The 19,630-nt window shown below is 36.1% G+C and overlaps 1 protein-coding gene across 2 annotated transcripts in view; it reads right to left on the bottom strand.

Moving 5' to 3' along the window:
* Positions 1-17,109, bottom strand: part of FAM53B (family with sequence similarity 53 member B) — a 123,922-nt gene extending 106,813 nt beyond the window's left edge. Inside the window, exons 1-2 of one of the 2 annotated variants that reach the window (XM_026704935.2) lie at positions 16,986-17,109; positions 9,684-9,773 (exon numbers count right to left, since the gene is read on the bottom strand). The gene's annotated coding sequence lies outside the window, so the exon portion shown is untranslated. Of the gene's footprint in view, positions 1-9,683; positions 9,774-16,901 lie in introns of both variants that reach the window. The other variant, XM_087932558.1, reaches the window with a different exon arrangement.
* Positions 17,110-19,630: the final 2,521 nt, after the last annotated feature.

The raw sequence follows: 19,630 nt of genomic DNA, 5'->3' as shown, positions 1-19,630 counted from the left end.
TTAGAAATGATACTATAGCTTTCATCTATTATCTACCTCAAAATGAGGAGATAAGAGTGCTATCAATTTTCAGGTAAGATAATTGAGGAAGAGGGAAACATTGAGGGCTACAAGTTTATTAGCTGTTAAGGGTTATATTCATGTCACATTTTAATAATCCAAAACAAACAAATTGCTTTATTGTTTAGTATAGTGAGTGAACCAAGTTATTCCATTGATAAATACAAAAGTGTTACAATATAAACAAATTTGCCAACTCTGGTGCCGCTCAAAATCATTGGGGGCTACAACCTTCTGAAATTCCAGCCAGCATGACCAAAGGGAATTCAGGGAACCATAATCATTTTGGAGGCACCTTCTTGGAGAACCACAGATTCAGCGTTGTTTAGAAACATCTGAGTAGATATTTTATTAAGCTGATTTGATTGTATATTTTTTACTAGGGTACAGTGTGGCCCAAATAGAAATAGAAAGACTTCAATAGGTATGCACAAATGCAATGTCAGTAATATGCAATACAACTGCAATACAACTGTAGCAATTCAGCATCCAAAAAAGTCCCATCCAAGAAAATCCTATTTAAGAATATTGACAAGGCACTACACAAATTGTGAAGCCTAAAAGTCCAGCATGCACATACTTTTGCTCTAATGTGTAAGCACAAGCAGATGTGAACATATCTCAAATTCTATGCCAAATATTATTACATTTGACTTGTGAAAAGCACATCACAAACAAGTTCACAATTTTTTCATATGCCCAGTAGAATTTGAAATGAATTTCCACATTCGCCAATTTAGAAGAAAGCCACATTGTGTTCAATTTGACTGAGTTGCAGATAAGGGAGTCATAACAACTTGAATTTTGATGATAATTTATCATATACTGCATTCAGCTAAGACTGTATTTCCTCTGAATATAAAAATAAACAAACTATCTAAAAGGTAATGGTTAAAAACTATATTTGCACCCATCTTTTCAACAAATCAATACCACTACTACATTCTTTGTTTACAATATGGTAGTATCACCAAAGGGTTTTGAATGTGTCGGATATAAACCTCTCCTAATGAAGAAGCTAAACAGCTGCAGTTGTTCTAATTAGTGCAAATTTAGCAGATTGAACAGTGAGTCTATATTGCCCTGCAGCCTTGAAAATGTCTTACTTTCCTCGGATTCATTAAATACATTATGGTTTGTTCCCTGAAGATGGCCCCTACGTGCAAAGCTGCCATTTCTAATTGAGGTATGAATATGTAGGAGGATGTGAATGTTCCCTTTCCATTTTACATACTTTCTTAGAGTGCAAGAGAAACCATCTGCAGTCACTCTCTTCAACCATGCAAACTGCAGTGAGGTTTCTGTGACATTATTTAAACCAGTGCTATAAGGGCTATGTGTGTCTCTTTAATTTGTATAATTTATTCTGCAAATGATAAAAAGGCAGAACTGGTATTTGTAGCTTTTCCTCTCATTCATAAGAGTTAGTACTGCTGATAATGCTACTAATATGCTAATTAGGATTCTGATTTTAAGAACTGGAATGGTATCATAAACAACTCAAATCTAGGACCAGGCATAATTCATGACAAGATGAATTTGGCCCAGTTCCTTTTCTCAACCCAGCCTATTTATTTAGAGTATTATGGAAAAACAAAATAAAACAGAATGGGGAAATCTTGGAAGAAAAGGCAAATTGTAACCCTAATGAATAAGCCTAATATATATAGTAAAATTACATTGCTTTAAAATTATAGATTACATATTGACCTGCAAACAGTATTCTAAATTTCTTGCACAGACTTTTACCTAAGAAAAAAAACATTGAGAGTCTGATGTGCCAGGTTTGCATCTCTGCAGAGGATGAATCAATTTTTGGTGTTTTATGTGTCAAAAATTGGAAGCTTCTTAATGACCAACTCATAGAAGCAATAGAGAATGCATCTGTATAGTTAAAAATTATATTTAAGAATTAAATATTTAAGGTGGCTGCAGCTTTTTAAAACGAATGAAGCTGGCAGAATAATTTTATAAGATTGCAAGCAGAAAGTTTAATCCACTAGAAAGTGTTTGCAAGACTTTCTTTTATAATAAGAGCAATTTATTTCTATCAAATCTAATTCAAAATTCTAGGGAATTATGCATATATTACAGCATATGGTTATCACTCAGTACAATCATCTTCCCTGAGACTGATTCCTAAGTGTCAATTGCCTATAATTAAATACAATCCTGACTGCAACATTAGACGGGCTGAAATAAAAAGAAACTAAGACATTCCATCGAAGTAATGCAAATGTAATTCAAATTCTAAGAAGGCTGATCAGACTTGAATGCCAATGTGTGTGTTTCATAAACTGATGGAAGAAAACTTTCCATCTAGACTTTTTAATTTGATGATCAATTAGATCTTCTAAGTACAAAATCACTGAATCTAAGCAATTCAAATTTGGTTGTGATTATCTCTGCTACCTTATAACAATGTTTTTCAACTTCAACAACTCTAAGATGCAACGCCCAGAACTCCCCAGAGAGCATGGGGAATTCTGGGAGTTGAAGTCTACACATTTGAAAATTGCTAAAGTTGAGAAACACTGCCTTACAGGAAAAAGAAAAGATATATTGGCAGGATTAAAGCACTCTTTCCACATTATGCTATTTGACATAGCTGCATATTTTCTCTCTCCATTCCATTATTTCCTGCTTCTCAAAACAAACAACCATATTTATCATCCACAAAATGGAGCTGCCCCACCTAGTGAAGCCCTGTCAAAGTTTTAACAACAGGCCTTCACATAAATATCCCCCCCCCCCAATACATACAGCTGTATTTTTAAAAATAGTTGTCTTATGGGCTTTTCTGCCCAGGAGAATTTCTAAATCATTTTATAGTTTGGGATATTACCACTCCTACTCATTTCTGCAGTAATATATTATCAAAACACTTGTAGCTATTATTGTCTGCCATTCCTCCCACTTCTCCCTGACTACAAACTCTATGACTTTTATCACTAGGTAGCTTATCTTCTTTGCTGTTTTGCTGACCTGTGTGTTTATCTCTTTGGCAAGTGACTGATAGGGGTTTTTTCTCAATGACTTGCTGTCCCCGCCCCCACACACACCTGCTGTTTCCCTGTTTTCTGCAGAACCAAAAAAACCCAAAACTTCTTTTACCCTCAGATCAAGTATTCTACCTCAGAAATACCCCTCCTTTTTTTAAACAAACCCTCTTCACTCATGAGCAATCAATATACTTTTTTACTACAGGGGCAGTTTAATAAAGCATTGGATACAACAGATACATTTGTCCTTCTACATTTACTTCATATACAATAGCAGAAAGGAAAACTAGTGGCACTTATGTAAATAAAGCCATGTTAAATAAGAGGGTGGAGAGAGGGGTATTTCAAGATTTGGATTTTTTTTTTCTTCTGTTGACTCATTGACATCAGTGTAGTCTTTTTGCCCAGAAGCATTCTTAAAACAATGTCTGCGAAATAAATTCCAAGATTTTGAAAATTAATGCAGCATCCTATCTGCTTTAAATACAGTACTTGTCACTGAAACATTCTTTAACTGTATGAAAACCATTATGAAAACAAAATAAAAATATATAATCATATACCAAAAACATTTTATAGAAATGCATATAAGGGAAAGGATATTGTACCACTGAAATTAATTATATATTTTTTTCAAAAATTTATAAGTATCAATGCATACATTTTGATTGTTCAGTAGAAATGTGTTCTTTCAGATTTGAACCATAAGAACAGCCTTTCTTTAAGCATTTTATATCTCATTGGTCAGGCTTATATTTAAATAGCTAAACTAAATAAATTCACCTGCAAAAACCCATATTTTTTAATTAAAAATACTCTACAAATCACTCATTTATAATACTTCCAAATATATCCTGTAACCAAATAAGATTATTTCAGGTGTGTTTGTTTTTGGATGGGGAAATTTATTTCTCACAATTTTCAGTAGAATACTTCTAGCTCAAAAATATTCTTAGGTACCCTTGTAAACTTGTGATGTATGCAAATTGAGGTCCTGTGAACACCATCCAAAATATTTGTCTTTTTCTTCTATAAATACTTTATGCTTATCTGGAAGTATATTCTGGACCATTGTTTTGCTGAAATATTCAACCTCTTTTCAGCTTCGGTTTCTTCATCAACTATGAGATGCTAGATTCTAGGATACATTGATGTTTAAGTGAAAGCACCCTTCCATCCGTACAATATTCTCTATAGCAGGCTTATCCAACCCGCGGGCCGCGGGCCGCATGCGGCCCAGGTCGGCTCATAATGCGGCCCAGTGCCCACCCCAACCTTCGTGCAAGAGGACGAGCCAGTGAGGAGGAGGAGGAGAGGCAGGCGTAAGGCGGGGCGAGGCAAGCGCCACGCCAAGCAGCAACAGAAAAGGCGGGCGCCGTCAGAGCGCTCCTCGTGCTGAGGCAGCCGCAGCCCAAGAGTCCCGCTCCGCCACCTCCTGCTGTTGCCGCCGCTGCCGCCGCCGCCGCTGCCGCCGGAGCTGTTGTAGCGGCTTCTGCCCCCGCCGCCGCCGCCGCTGCTGCTGCACTGAGCCTCCCGGTCCTCACCTTCCAGTCCTGCTGCATCCAGCCGGGCCATTTGCAGGAGAGGTAGGCGCAAGGCGGGCAAGCTTTCTCTCCCCCCCCCCCGCGTTCCTTTCTCCCTGGTTGACTATTTTTAATGATATCTTATGAAAAAAATGTTTTCTATGGTTTTTTTGGATGATCAGGTATTGTTACTGTTATTTTATGTGCGGCCCAAACTAAATTTTCATCTTCTAATGTGGCCCAGGGAAGGCGAAAGTTTGGACAAGCCTGTTCTATAGTGATAGCTATAAAGCACTAAATCATAATAGAACCATCTTAGCAGATGGCAATATGTTATTTTTTCCCCAAAAGCTTCATACTTTTTTTCTCCAAAATATATCCTCTGTGGTTGTATAAAGGATGGGAAAAACAACAATCAAAATCTGGGAGATTAGAAAGGTCATTAACTATGTAATAGGTCTCATGAGTCTATCACTTTTTAATAACTTTATTATGAAATAAAGGTAGCATTAAATCTACTGCATGTCCAAACTTCTGCACCAGCCACAGGAACTATATTTTTAAATTTAAAATCTCTAAACAACTGCCCACAAATAGTGCATAAGCTAATTTCTAGAAATGCATTGTACTTAATTATATATCTTGCAAAAGCTGCATTTATTACTGTTCATATGGAGACTCATTGAAATATATAATTCAATCACAATTTTCTAAACAGTTGAATGTAGCTGCAGCTGTTCTGATATAGAGATATAAGATCAGCTTGATTTGCAATCTATCCTATTTAAAAAATAAAAATGCACAAATTGTGCAGACAGGACATACACAAGTATACAATCATGCACAGTAGTGTTCTGAATGAGGGACTTTGGATATGCATGGTCCCATGAGGCCTACAGACGGCTTTCTGTATCAGTTGTGGGAAGTCTGTAAATAGTGAACGATGCTGAGAAAACCCTTATTCTGAGTTGTGGGTGCAAAGAATAACCAGGAATGCCCCACCCAAGAAACCCTTTAATAGAATAACTCTGTTGATTCTAGACTTTGCAAACCCTTAATTATGAAAGAATCAGTAGAGAAACAGACAGCTGAAGAACAAGTCTGGCGTGGATAGATAGGAAGAAAAGGAGAAAACCTCAAACCTTAGTGGGCAATATACAGAATATCAAGATTATAAGTCATCATACTCAATATAAGTAATGCCATTTTATTTCTTTAACAGTCTCTGTCTAGAGCCAACTTTCTTGTAACAATTTTCTTATTACATAAACACCAAAGGAAAGGACAAAAGGTATAATAAATTTCATTAAATTGTAATAACAAATCTATTTACAGAAATAATTCGGTAATAATAGAGATAGGGCTACAGAGCACAGCAACTGAATATATTTGAAGCTATGATTTGTTATAATTTTGTGTATTTTCATTTAATGAATGAGCTACCATAGTTTCTATTTTTTTTTCTTTTTCTGCCTACCTCACTTGAGTTTGATAAAAGTTATTGTGAGATAGATAGAATACTTTATTGGCCAAGTGTGATTGGACACACAAGGAATTTGTCTTGGTGTAAATACTCTCAGTATACATAAAAGAAAGATACATTCATCAGGAGTCGAGAATCATAAGGTATGACACTTAAAAAGTTATTGTGAGTTTTAAAGTTCATATACCTAAGTGTATGATAGTATTTAAAATGGAGGAAAGAATCCAATGCTGAATGCCCATGCATTAGTATAATGATAGCAAAAGTTTAAGGCAATTGTTTTTGCACATAAGTAATCAATTATAAATGGAGTGTGTTATGGCCGTCGATAATGGGAATTCATAGAGCAGCAAGTTGGTATGAAACTGTCATAAAACAGTACTGAATTCATAGAAAATTTACTATGGCTTCAATCCCCAATCAAATCCCATCTATGAGATTACAATAACAGTTTGAACTTCCAAAACTCCATATTAATAATCTTGTTACTGTTCTTATTACTGTTCACAATTTTATTACTTTTAATCATTTATATAATATGTTCATTATTATTATTTTTTCTTGTTAATCATTTTGGTATTAATATAGTTGATAGGCTAACAATTTGTAAGTTGATTTAGAAATTTAACAGCTTAAAATTATTTTGGCCTGTTTTGCAAGGGGTTAAAATTATTTTCCAACACTGATGTATTATATTAATCAGCATTCAACTAGGGAGGATGTTAGTTTTTTTTCTCTTTTTTTAAAAGACTTTTCTTGTTAATTTTTTTGTTGTGTTTTTTTTAAAATATATTTTAGCGTTTTGTATTTTAACCTTCTTTAAAAAAAACAGTAGTGGACATTTTTGAATTGCAAATTAAGCAATATTTTCTCCATAAGCAGAAAGGACTCAATTATCGGGGGGGGGGGCATTTTCCCCCGGAAAAGAAGATAACATGGAAGTTCTTCCAATTTTGGATGTGTGTCTTTGCTCTGTTTCTTGAGAAGCTCTATTTTTGGAACCAGTAAGCAATTGAAGATTAAAGTGAAAGTCCTAACATAAAAGACTACAGCTATTTTATCTTTGCTTATCAATTGTAACACTCATTCTTTTGTTTTTCATCTTTTGGGACATTGTATTACTTCAGTTGTCCTGTTTTGCAGTTTATTCCATAAATCTAAGTGCAATTCATAAGATTTTTTTCAAATAGAAATATCAAACTAAAAGTGATTATTGAGTGCAGCAATTGCATTTTATGCACAACTATATAGATCTCTCAAAATGTATAAATACTATTTAAAAATAATAATCCAGATATACATAAATCTTTCTACAGTAAGGTAAAAAACTGAGATGTAATTTTGTAATAGATGTTCCACCTGGATGACAGGCGGATTAATGATATGTTGGCTTGCAAGGTAGTAATTAAATTACAAATTCTAGTTTGTATAGAATACCCTGACAATGCTTCAAGTAAAATTTGTATTGGCATGATTGTGACATACAAAAGCCAAAAATTAAGAGTTTTACCCTTATAGTTAGCAGGAGAGTGTGTGGTAGTAGGGTGAGTAAAACTGATGTCCTACTTTATTCCTCCTCTATCTTACTAAAAGACTTTATTTAACAAAACCATAATATAGTAGGAGTCAGTATCTGAGGCCTAAGTGGTGTATTAGAAACTGAAACTTTGCAAATCAGAGCTATGTACTATGTACAATTACTTGTAGCATAAAGAAAGAGAAGAAATAATAATAATAAAGAATAAGATAGAATGACTGCTGGAACAAAACATTTTTACAATTATACATTAAAAAATATCAGAAGATAGATTAATATCTCAAATAAATGAATGGAAAACAGACCTAGGAAAATGTAGTATAAAAATTACTTGACTAGTTTGAAAATTATTATTTTATAGAACACCCTGGAAGCTTTGGAGTTGTGCTAATGGATGATTCCAGTTGGTTGCTCACTTCCTCAATGGCAGTTCTAGGAAGTAAACAATAATTCTAAAAAAAACAAGATGAACATCACTCAAAAGTAACTTTGCCACCAATCCTCATATGTATGACCTTTACAGGTCTGTAAAACAAAGGAAAGCTGAAGTAAGATTATAAACAGTCGTGATGTCATTTAGTGACTTCACTTAATGACCAATTTGCCAGCCCCAGTTGTTCCTAATGAATACCACCTGTATGTAATGCATTTCTGTCATTCAGTGCTATGGTTTTATTATGTTAAAATTGTTATATTTTATTGTCATTGATATAATATGGGGAATCATTGTATTGTTACCTCTGAATGATATAGTAACGTATAGCTTTACTGAGATTGACTAATCATTAAAACTGTAATGTATGGTATATATTGTCCTACATTCAGTAAGCTACAGTACATATTGTGAAATGACTAAAGTGGCATAAAAGCACAAGGAAGGGAAGATATTATGCAAAAGTGGTTGGTGGCTTGAGACAGTGAATGAGGAAAATGAACATAAGAAAATCATGACTGCAAAACAAGGGAGGAAGGAAGTCCAATGTTAGCAAAACTGAAGCAAAACTGAAACTTTACCTATCCCAGCAGAGAAAAGAAAGCTGACAGAATCTACTCAAGATCTTGTTAACAGATATCCCTCTGCCCAAAAAAGACAACTGAAGAGATAGGCCTTGCCATTGAGAATGCAGATATCTACTTGCCGAAGGTACCTACTTGCAGAAGATACCAATCTGCCTTTCTTTGTAGCTCTATAAATTCCGTTCTTTTTCCCATGAAAGCTTTATGAGCATACTCACCGATATGAGAATTGAACTTTGTTCACTTCATTCGTTATAATCTTACATTTCCTAGCATCATAATTTGTATATCTGGGAAGCTCTCGTTAAAGTTTATGAAAATACAAGAGGAATAAGCTACACAACTCCTGTATGCATTTCAAAAAGAGCTTGCATTGAAGAAACTTAATTTGGTTTACTGCTTCAAGTTATTACATTCTCAAAACTCATCCCGTGAGTGGTATTTTTGTTAGCACTTCAGATACATTTTTTTAAAAGTATAAGGTGTTTCAGAGGGACCACCCAGATTCAGGAACTGAGCTCTAATCTAGTAATGCCTCAAAGGCAATAGAACACTACCTAAGAATGATATGAGGGTAATTCAACTTTATTTATTGTACATTTAAATAGAAAGGTGGTGTATAAATTCAATATTAAAACAATGAAACTTAAGAAATGCAATCTAAGAGCAATTAAAAATGGTTACATTTAATGAAGTTCTCAAGGAAGAATAATCTCTGAAGTGTTTCACAAACTGGCAGATTAATCATTAAAATTTAAGAAATAATTATAAGTATGCAAGGGGTTATACTGTGTTCCATAATATAATCCATTCAGTTAAGTGGAGTTTATTTCCAAGAAAATGTGAACAGCAATATTAGCCAAGTTGATTCCGATTCAATGTATGTGTTAATTCCTGTATTGATAGTAATTTATCTGGGAATACAAGGCATTATTTCCATACCACTTCTTACATTTCATTACAAACACCCCAATAATGTTCAGACTTTTCAATATCCATCTTTAAAATAGTTGAGATAGATAAGACAAGTAGAGCTAGCTATGCTAGACAATGTATTGTACCTTTAAAATGAAGATCTCCCCATGATCTTTCTCTGTGACTCTTTGTGTTGTCAGGAAGCAGGTATGACTGCCATCATGGTCTTCCCTTACCTGTTAGGAAAATTTTGAAATAAAGTAGAAACTATAAATTTAACATTAAAAATGTTAACTGTATCTGTAAATAAAGTTAAGTAATATTTAAATATTCTGACATGTTCCATCCTTGGGACTGAATGGCCTAGCATCCCCCCTATTCAGGGCTAACCTGGGGGGTCTTTCTGAACTCTTAGTTCCTGCTTCAGAAGTAGGTGACATCTGTCACCAAGAAGGCATTTGTACAAATCCAAATAGTGTGCTAGTTGTACTCATTCCTAGACCAAGAAGCCTATTCTTACTCTCGCTTATGCCATAGCCAGTTTGCCAATAAGTTATTTGCAATATGGTCTACATGGGGCTGTCCATCAAAACTAGTTTAAAGCTAGTCTGGTCTAGAATACAAGGGCATGAACAGTGGAGGGAAGGCTCATTATGCCTATGTAACATCTCTATTTCATAAGACATATTGGTTACCAGGAAGCTTCTGGGCATTTATATTATCAACATTTACTCATTCCTCAGTGTTGACCTATGTCATTTATATCTGATGCAGAAAATGATCCTCCCATGACAATAAAGAAACAATTTATTAACTAATGCATGATTATCAGTTTTTCATTAATACTCCCAAATCTGCTACTGGAAGAGCTTCATCTAATCACACTGTGGCTTGGCTTGTACATCATACAAAATCATTTTAATAAACAACAACTTGCTTGCTTTATGCAATGTGATAAGCCAACTTCAAACCTATTGGAAAAGTAACTTAATATTACAGATGAAGTCAACCTCTGAGACAGAGCCTATTTTTCTCTGATATTCTAAAAGTACTCATATTTTTCAAGCCATATTAATACAATAACTTCAAAACTAGGATGGTTTTGAATTTGATAGTATATCCAGAACATTTCCCAATCAAATATTTTTGAAGTGCCAGCAGTGATTTCACTTGGTTAGTATAATGTCTGTTGTACTCCTCCCTGGTTCTTGCTCCAGTAAACATAATTCTGTTATGAAAAGGCTAAGTTAACATTTTCTTCTGCTTTTCAGGAGCATTGAACATCACTTCAGAGTAGCTTTTGACTTCCAAAAGCTATTTGACTGGTTGAAACAAATAGTTCAAGCTGAGCTGATCGTTATCATACAAAATTTACAAATGCAAAACTAGTTCAAATTATGTTTACTTGGTTCTAGTGGAACTAGTCTGGTGCCATATGAGTGTTTTTATGTATTTTATGTATTCATGGATGGAACTCAAGGTAACATTAACCTTGTATGTAAGATACCAGCAAGACACTTTGAAATGGAACTTTTAGTGGCTGATGTTTCAGCAACTTATTTTATGAATCACTAGCACTCTTGATAAATCAATCCTGGGCATTTTATAGCCCACAGGCCATATCCAGCCCTATAACTTCCCTGTCTGACCCATGTGGGGTCAATCTGAAATTAGAAATCAAATGCAAGTAAGTATACTCAACAACTGCAGTGCTTCTATTTTGAATGGGACTGCTGTTGTTGTTTTTTAATATGTGCATGGCTGCGTTCCTCCACAGCACTATTAGTTCAGTCCACCACAACAGCCCCAGTTTCTCATTGTGGCTCCTTGAGCAGTTTTTATTTGGTTTTACATTGTTTTAACGGGGGACAGTTCAGCAAAAGACCCCTCTCCTCCTTACTTCATTCTGTTTTCAACAATAAGCTAGTCACCAAGACTTCTTGCAAGTTAGGCTCCAAAACTAACATCAAGACATTTTAGAACAAATGATATTAATAAACATCTACAGCTTTTTAAAAACATTAAAGTTGATAAGGGTAGGCTGCTTCCAAAGCCATCACCAATAAATTAGGGGCAATCCATTCCATCCTATAAAAGTGCTCTTTAGGGCTATTTAAGAGCTTTCCTAGTGAGAACCAATCAAAAAAATATAGTTTATACAATTTTGCCATTCATGCATAAGACAGCTAAAGATAACTAACCCCTTCTGTTAAGTGAATTGAAAAGGTGCTCCTTGCAGATAAGCCATATTTTTCTCATGTAGATGTTCTGTTTGATCAATTTTATAACATCTAAAATGCAGTGATTTCTTGATAAATACAACAGTGGCAGCTTGGTTTGTCTTGGGTAGTTTCATTGAACTAAACAACAGGCAAAGGCATAATCATGCTAGTCTGTTGTACCAAATTTAAATCAAGGTCTTGAGGCTCCTTAAAGGATAACATATGTATAACAGCATCAGCTTATGTGGCCCAGATGAAATGGACTACTCCTTGAAAGCTTATACTGAAATGGATTTGTTAATCTTCAAGAGGCTACAAAAGTCTTTGATGCTTGAATACTTTTTTTTTTTATTCAATGGAACAACTTGCTGAAGGCATAATGAGTAAAAAGCTACTGGAGGAAGAAGAAATATAGATCACATTCTTTCATAAAAAGAGGCAGAGAAATCTTACAAGAAAACAAGCTAAATTTAAATAATCATTCATCTATACTAAGATAGCATTTATATACGTTAAGACTGGATTGGAAACAAGGGGAGTCAAATACAAATCTCCATCAAGCGCTCCCTGGACAATTTGACCTGATCGCTATCTCTCCAGCCATTTAACTCATTTTTTCCACAAGGACAAAATAAAGATTTTTTTCAGTGGCATCACCTTGAACTCCTAGAGAGAGGTGAAAAATCTGCCTTCCACTCCTGGGCCTCTACTTTGTAGAGTGCAGAGCACCTACAAATCAAACCACTAAAATAGGCTGGTATACTGTGTGATTTGTAGCAGTCTTCCACTAGAAGTATGCATTCCACAACTTAATATTACCTATTAACAACCACAAAAAAACTGATCATTTTTGAACCTTCTCTTCCTGTGCCACAAGCAGATCACAAATGCATTACTACATTTAAAGTAAAAGTATTTTACACCCATACAAATGTGAAATGAACTCCACTTCTTACATTTTATTCTTTTCTATGTATATTTATATTCCCATAGTATACTAAAACATAGAACAGCTGCACACAATTTGTTAAACTGGATCAAGATATACTTCCTCTCCCCTGCCTACCCCGAAAATATCAAAACTATGGCAAAATCAATTTTTCAAGGCAGAGAAGTTAAAATCCAAGTGATCAGGAAATGTGATTAAGCATCATGAAAAGAATCTAAGATTGCTCCTAGAACTGAGAAGTTTTAGAAGTCTAATTCCAGCAAGTCATTCTTACTTTATGAAACACGCAATGTTTTTTGAGAATTCAGAAACAAAGCATTAACATACTGGGTTAAATCTAAAGCCAACCTCTTCTATCAACATATTATAAAATAAATTGTGATTTTAAATATAAAAAACTATACACCTTCATTATCTTATGTTAACTGAGAAGAAATATGAGAAGTTTTTTTAATGATTGACTTGAAATTTATATCGACATAAAGGAGGTATAAAACTATAAAACCAAACGTGGATTTTTAAAACCATTTAATTGGATTTTTCTATTTGCAACCCTATCTATCTATCTATCTATCTATCTATCTATCTATCTATCTATCTATCTATCTATCTATCTATCGTATCTACCTACCTATCAAAACAATTCCTAGTATCTCCAATTGTGGGGGGAAAGGGTATGGGAAAGCCTACAGATCCAACAATAGGATTTTTCCACATGACCAACAATTCACAAAAATTTGGGTAACTATGAAGCTATAATTGGAGGAGAGATAAATGAAAGCACCCCAAACATGCCTCCAGTACAATATTGAGAATTAAAATGAATTTAGAGGGAGTGTGATGGCTCAGTGGTTAAAGACACTGAGCTTGTCAAATAGAAAGTTGACAGCCCAGATTCAAGACCTGAGCGCCATGCAACGGACCTTCTGTTCCTACCCCAACATGATTGCTGCCATTTAGCCAACATTTAGTCAACAAAATTTCTTTAATAGATGAGTGGGCAGCCAATAAATTTTGTGCCATGAAGTCTCAATTTCTAACTATATTTTTAATACTAAGAAATGGAAAATGCAATTGAAGAATTTCCCGTTTCAGATGTCACAATAATCTAATTAAATCTAATCTTGGATATTATGCATCTTTACCTGAAGAAAGAAGCAACTGTCTCAGATAGAAAAGTTCATTAGGTTGTCTGCAAGTAATATATCTGCAGAACTTTATATTGCTATATCTCCAATCTGCTAAGTCCCAATATTGAGGAGCTTTTGCCATTAAAAATCTTCATCAATTTTCCAGCCTCACCTGAACTTTCATGTAGCATTTTACCAATCAAGAGTGAAATTTACAGATGATTAAATTTACAAGAGTCAGTAATTATATTCAGTTCTCTGCCTATATGACATCAACTTTATTTACTTCACTAGTATAGAGTTTTATCTTTAAACACAGGTTTTGTTATGATATTTTTAGGTTTTCCATTGTGCCACAAGATATTATTCACTCCACAGAAGAGACTGAACTAAAGGAATCATTATCCAGGAATTGTAGTTGTAATTCTCAGAATTTCAAACCAATTTAATCTTTGATTGTGATACCTGAAATTCTAGAATTTATAATCTCAATAACAACTACGTGTTCTGTGGGAAAATGCTTAAGTATAGCTTTACTCTTAAAAGAAAATGTGATTATAGACCTAATTCTTAAGATATGTGCAACCCTAACTTGCTATGTATGTCTTCTCTAGTAGGCTTTCCATAACTATTTTAATTCAATCCCATCATCCCCAGCCAAAATGGCCAATGTTGAACCCTAACACATCTAGAGGATACCGGGTAGGGAAGGCTACTATATACGTTCCATTAAAATAAGTTGCACCGAGTTTCAATTGGGCTTACTGAAGGGATTCTCAGGATTTCTGGAGGTCATGAGAGGGGGGATCTGCAATTAGTTTTAAAAGCAATTGGGCTTGCCCAGGCAAGCAAAGCTGGAGCAAATATACTGAGAGCACTGCAGCTTTGCTAGGGCCAACCTGATGCCTATTTATTTTTGGGCCAAAGCCTAACCTAAATGAAAAGCATTATTATTTATGTGGAGCTGTCCCACAAATTTATTTTTATTTTATTTATTTGTATTTTGCCTTTATTATTTTTATAAATAGCTCAAGGAAGCAAACATATTCAACACACCTTCCTACTCCTATTTTACCCATAACTCTGTGAGATGGGTTGGGCTGAAAAAGAATGACTGGCCCAAAGTCACCCAGCTGGCTTTCATGGCTAATGTGGGACTTAAACTCATGGTTTCTCGTGTTCTAGCCTACCTATCTTACCACTAGAACAAACTGGAAATTTATCATTTGCATGTGCAAAGTTAAAGAATGCCTAGTTTACTGTTTAATAAGTGACTTTAGGACAGCAGCCTAAATATTCATTCAAAAAATATTTAAATGCATGTTGCAATAGGTGCTGTAGCGGTACCTTTCTTATTCAAGTTGCAACAAGTAGTTGTTTTCAGTATGGCAGAGCACACAGAATTCATCAATATTGCATACCCAAATGCAAGAAATCCTGCAAACTAAAATTTGGCTCAGTAGTAAAATAATTATACATCAAAGCAAATAATATTTTCACATCTGATCCCTAACAGTATTTTACATGGTTTTGCATTCTTCCCTATAACAAAGCAATGCATTCCTATGATTGAAATAATTTATATACTGATTGATATCAGTATATATCTGATATATACACTGATTGGTATAGTCTTATACCATGGTATCAAACTAGCACTCTTAAATCATCTCAAACAATGGTTCATTTCCCCTTAGAACAAAAAGAAGGGAATAAGTTCTGCTTTAAATTTTATAACTTCCACAGCTTTTTTTCCAAAACTAAAAGATCTGCAAATGGTTAACTTACATATCAAATGTGCAGTCTGTGATAAGTTGCCCCAGAAGGCAAATGACATTTAAATTAAGACAAACACAAAAACAAATAAATGATCATATCAGATAAGCTGTTTATTTTCATGACTATTTTATAATGTGCCTTTGCTCATGTATGGACACAAATGACTACTACTATTGCATTTGAGGATTTTAAATTTGATTGTGCAAGAAACAATATTTTAATAAGATCACATTTCATCTTGGCCTAACTGTAAAATATAAATTACTGTTTGTTTGTATGAACTGGCCATACTTCATCTTCCTTTCGAAGAAATAAGGGAGTAGAAAAGTTCAAGCAAGTATTAATAGAAGGTTAAGCTACTTAAATGTATGAGTAACCTACTCCCAGAGACATAAAGCTGAAAGGGCTACACACAGACTTCTTGGCAGTCTGTCTACCATTCAACTGTAGCAAAATCATTATACAGTTCATACAACGCACATTGAAATCTACATTATCAAACCAACTCAGAAAACAGATGTAGACAGATGGGGATTTAAATTAAAAGATGTGTAGAACAAGTATGGCAGAGAGATCCAAACACTGCTGGCAAGTCCTGCGATGAATAAAGCAATTAAAAAAAAAAGATTTGCATACAATAACTGCCCGCTGCCAGCCCGATTTTCATTTTCACAAGAAATGAAGGCTGGGAGTAACTGCTCATACAGCTGATAAATCAATGACGTATCGGAAATATATATATTCATGACTTTAACAACAGCCGTTCAAGGGCAGATAGTATCGCCATGTGCAAGTGAATTACGATGGTCCTAGAAAGAGAAAAAGCAAAAGGAAGGGGAAAAGATATACTCTGGGGACGGACGGGAAGAGAAAGAAAATGTGAACTCCAGGATTGATCTGCAGACAGAAGAGGGGTCTGCATCCAGTCAATCAACCCACCCATGCAGTGACATGCCAAGTGCATCAAAGTGAGAGGAAACTCTCCAACTCCACCCCTCCACACCCCCAAAAAGCCCCCAATCCCCATGCCTCCTCCAGCCCTTTCTCCAAACCCTCTCCAGCCCTTTGGCAGCCCGAGCGATGAAATCAGAAAAGCCGACGGGAATCAAGTCATCTCCTTCCTACTCACTACTATGGGTGTATTTTCGGGACGCCAATAAAGCACAGCGGACCTGAAAGGAGCAGCCAAGGAGGTACCGGATCGCCCCATGAAATTCCAAGCACCCCCCCTTTTTTTTTCTTCCCAGGTGCAGACAAGTTAGAAAATGCAAAAGTGCAAATTACCAGGAGAAGGAAAGAGAAAAGCAGGGAAGAATAAGCGATAAAGAATAAAAAGAAAAGATGGGAAGGAAAAAAAAAAGCTTCCACCTCAAAGGCAGCCTGACTTCCTCTCTCTGCCTCTCCAAGAAGGGAATGAAAGTGCCCGAGTTGGTTCCAGTCTACACATTGTAACAGTATCTGCCCCCAGGACGAAACCAACGGCAAAAGGCCGGGAAACAGCGGGGGGAGGGGGAAACTTGAGATTAAAAAAAAATAGGCTGCCAAGCGATTGCTAAAGCTCAGTGCCGTTTCTTGCTGTGACTTGGGCTTGGAATCCAGTTTCGAAGTCGATCCTTGCTGGATCCCCCCATGGAAACCCCGCTTTGGATCGTTTTCGAGGATTCGACAAAATCGTTTTCCCCCCTCCCGGCTGAAACGCCAATGCTGTGAAATCGTCCATCCCGGAAAAAGGAAATAGGACTGTCGCTTCCGGGTTTGAAGCTCGCTCTCCGCAAGACCTTTAAAAAAGAAACGACGGGGGAACGGCCCGAAGCGCGCGGCGTGGAAGGTTTGGCGTTGACGTTCTGGTGCGAATCGCGCGGCTGTAGGAAGGAGGGGCCGCCAGCCAACGTCGTCTGCATTTGTAACGGAGGGAGGGGGAGAGCACACTAGTGTGTTGTCCCACAGGTGCTTTTTCCGGAGGCAACTGGACCTTGTTTTTTTTTCTTTCGAAGACGTTTCGGTTCTCATCCAAGAAGCTTCTACAGCTCTGACAGGATACTTGGGAATGAAATGATTTATATTACTTGCAGACAGCTGGTAATCTGCATCCTTTTAGACTTAGAGGGTCATTGAAGCACTTGGTGGTTTATCTGTGTCCTCAGAGTCACCTGAGTAGTGCTCCTGGTTCCTGTAGTCTGCAATTTTTCCTCTGGAAATCCATTCCTCCTCCCACACCATTCCAAGAGTGTACATCCCAAATCGTATAGCTAAAAGTCTGTAGAGATTCTCAGTCATCCAGGTCATGGTTGTCCCAAAGGTGCTTTTTCAGGAGGCAACTGGGCTTTCTTGTTTTTCTTTTGAAGACGTTTCGCTTCTCATCCAAGAATCTTCCTCAGCTCTGACAGAATGGTGGGGAATGGAAGGATTTGTCTTCCTTGCACACAGCTGGTTGTTTGCACCCTTTTACGGTAATTTTATTCATTCCTACTTGGTGTGGGAGTAGAAAATGGATTTCCAGAGGAAAAATTGCAGACTACAGGAACTATTAGCACTACTCGGGTGACCCTGAGGACAGAGATAAACCTCCAGGTGTTTCCTTGTGTCTAAAACAAGGGTCTTCAAACTTGGCAAGTTTCAGACTTGTGGACTTCAACTCCCAGAATTCCTGAGCTAACATGACTGGAGGAAGAATTCTGGGAGTTGAAGTCCACAAGTCTTAAAGCCGTCAAGTTAGAAGACCCCTGCTCTAAAAGGATGCAAATGACCAGCTGTCTGCAAGGAATATAAATCCTGTTCCCCACTATTCTGTCAGAAGAAGCTTCTTAGATGAAAAGTGAAACATCTTTAAAAGAAAAAACAGTCCAGTTGCCTCTGGAGAGGGAAAAAAACATTTTTGGGACATCTATGGCTTGGATGACTGAGAATCACTACTGTAAAAAAAAGTGACTTCTGATCACTTGTGACCATTGCACATGATTTACATCTGGATACTTGACAACTGGTTCATTTTTATGATGGTTGCCGTGTCCTGGGGTCATGTGATCTCCTTTTGTGGCTTTCTGACTAGCAAAGTCAATGGGGAAGCCAGATTCACTTAACCATATTACTAATTTAACTACTGTGGGAATTTAACGAATGTAGCAAGATAAAACGGGCAAAACTCGCTTAAATTTCTTACTTAGCAATATAAATTCTGGGGTCAATTGTGGTAGTAAGTCAAGGACTACCTGTACAGTAGTTTTATGCATTGAAATATATGCACAGTTTAGGTTTAGTTTTCTCTTCTCAATCTGTACACCCTGTCTTGGATTGTAAATTTTGATTTGAGTTAAAAGTCAATGCATTGTCAGACATAAATCTGATAATATACATCCCATCTTTCCTTCCAAAACTCAAACCACATTACATTGGGACTCTAACTTCCAATAGCAAGCCTTGAGCTTAGAAAGTAGTATTGAGGCATCTAGTAAATTTCCATTATTGAAAATGGATTTAAATCGGGATGTATTTAATCCACTACGCTTTAAACCAGGGGGCATGAACCTTTTGGACCTCAGGGACCACCAAACTCATAATTTTAGATCCCAGAGACCACTGACAGGTTCTGTGGGCATGGCCTAATTTGTGGGTGTGGCTTGGTGGTCATGTGACTGGCTGGGCATGGCTTGTATATAAATATTATAAATATTTATATAAATATTGAATTTTTTATAAAGCAACTTTTACCCAAAATCAGGCAAAGCAGGCAGATTGAGTTGCTCACGGAATCACAGATTCATTCATATATCCTATCTGCCATTGGCTAGCTCAGTCTGTCACATAAAATTTGCTTGCAGGCAAACTCATAAAATTTGGTAGCAAGCAAACTCACAAAATTAACTCACAACACACCATGCATGTAAATATTGATTTTTTTTATAAAAAAGAGCAACTTTTACCCAAAATCAGGCAAAGCAGGCAGATTGAGTTGCTCACAGAATCATTCAGTGATCTATCTGCCATCGGCTAGCTCAGTCTCAAATTTGCTTGCC

Source organism: Pseudonaja textilis, chromosome 4 (genome assembly GCF_049901715.1).
Source record: "Pseudonaja textilis isolate UNSWEBS1 chromosome 4, rPseTex1.2, whole genome shotgun sequence".
Classification (NCBI taxonomy): domain Eukaryota; kingdom Metazoa; phylum Chordata; class Lepidosauria; order Squamata; family Elapidae; genus Pseudonaja; species Pseudonaja textilis.
The sequence above is the reverse complement of the archived record's forward strand: the minus strand, read 5'-3'. Positions and strand labels throughout refer to the sequence as shown.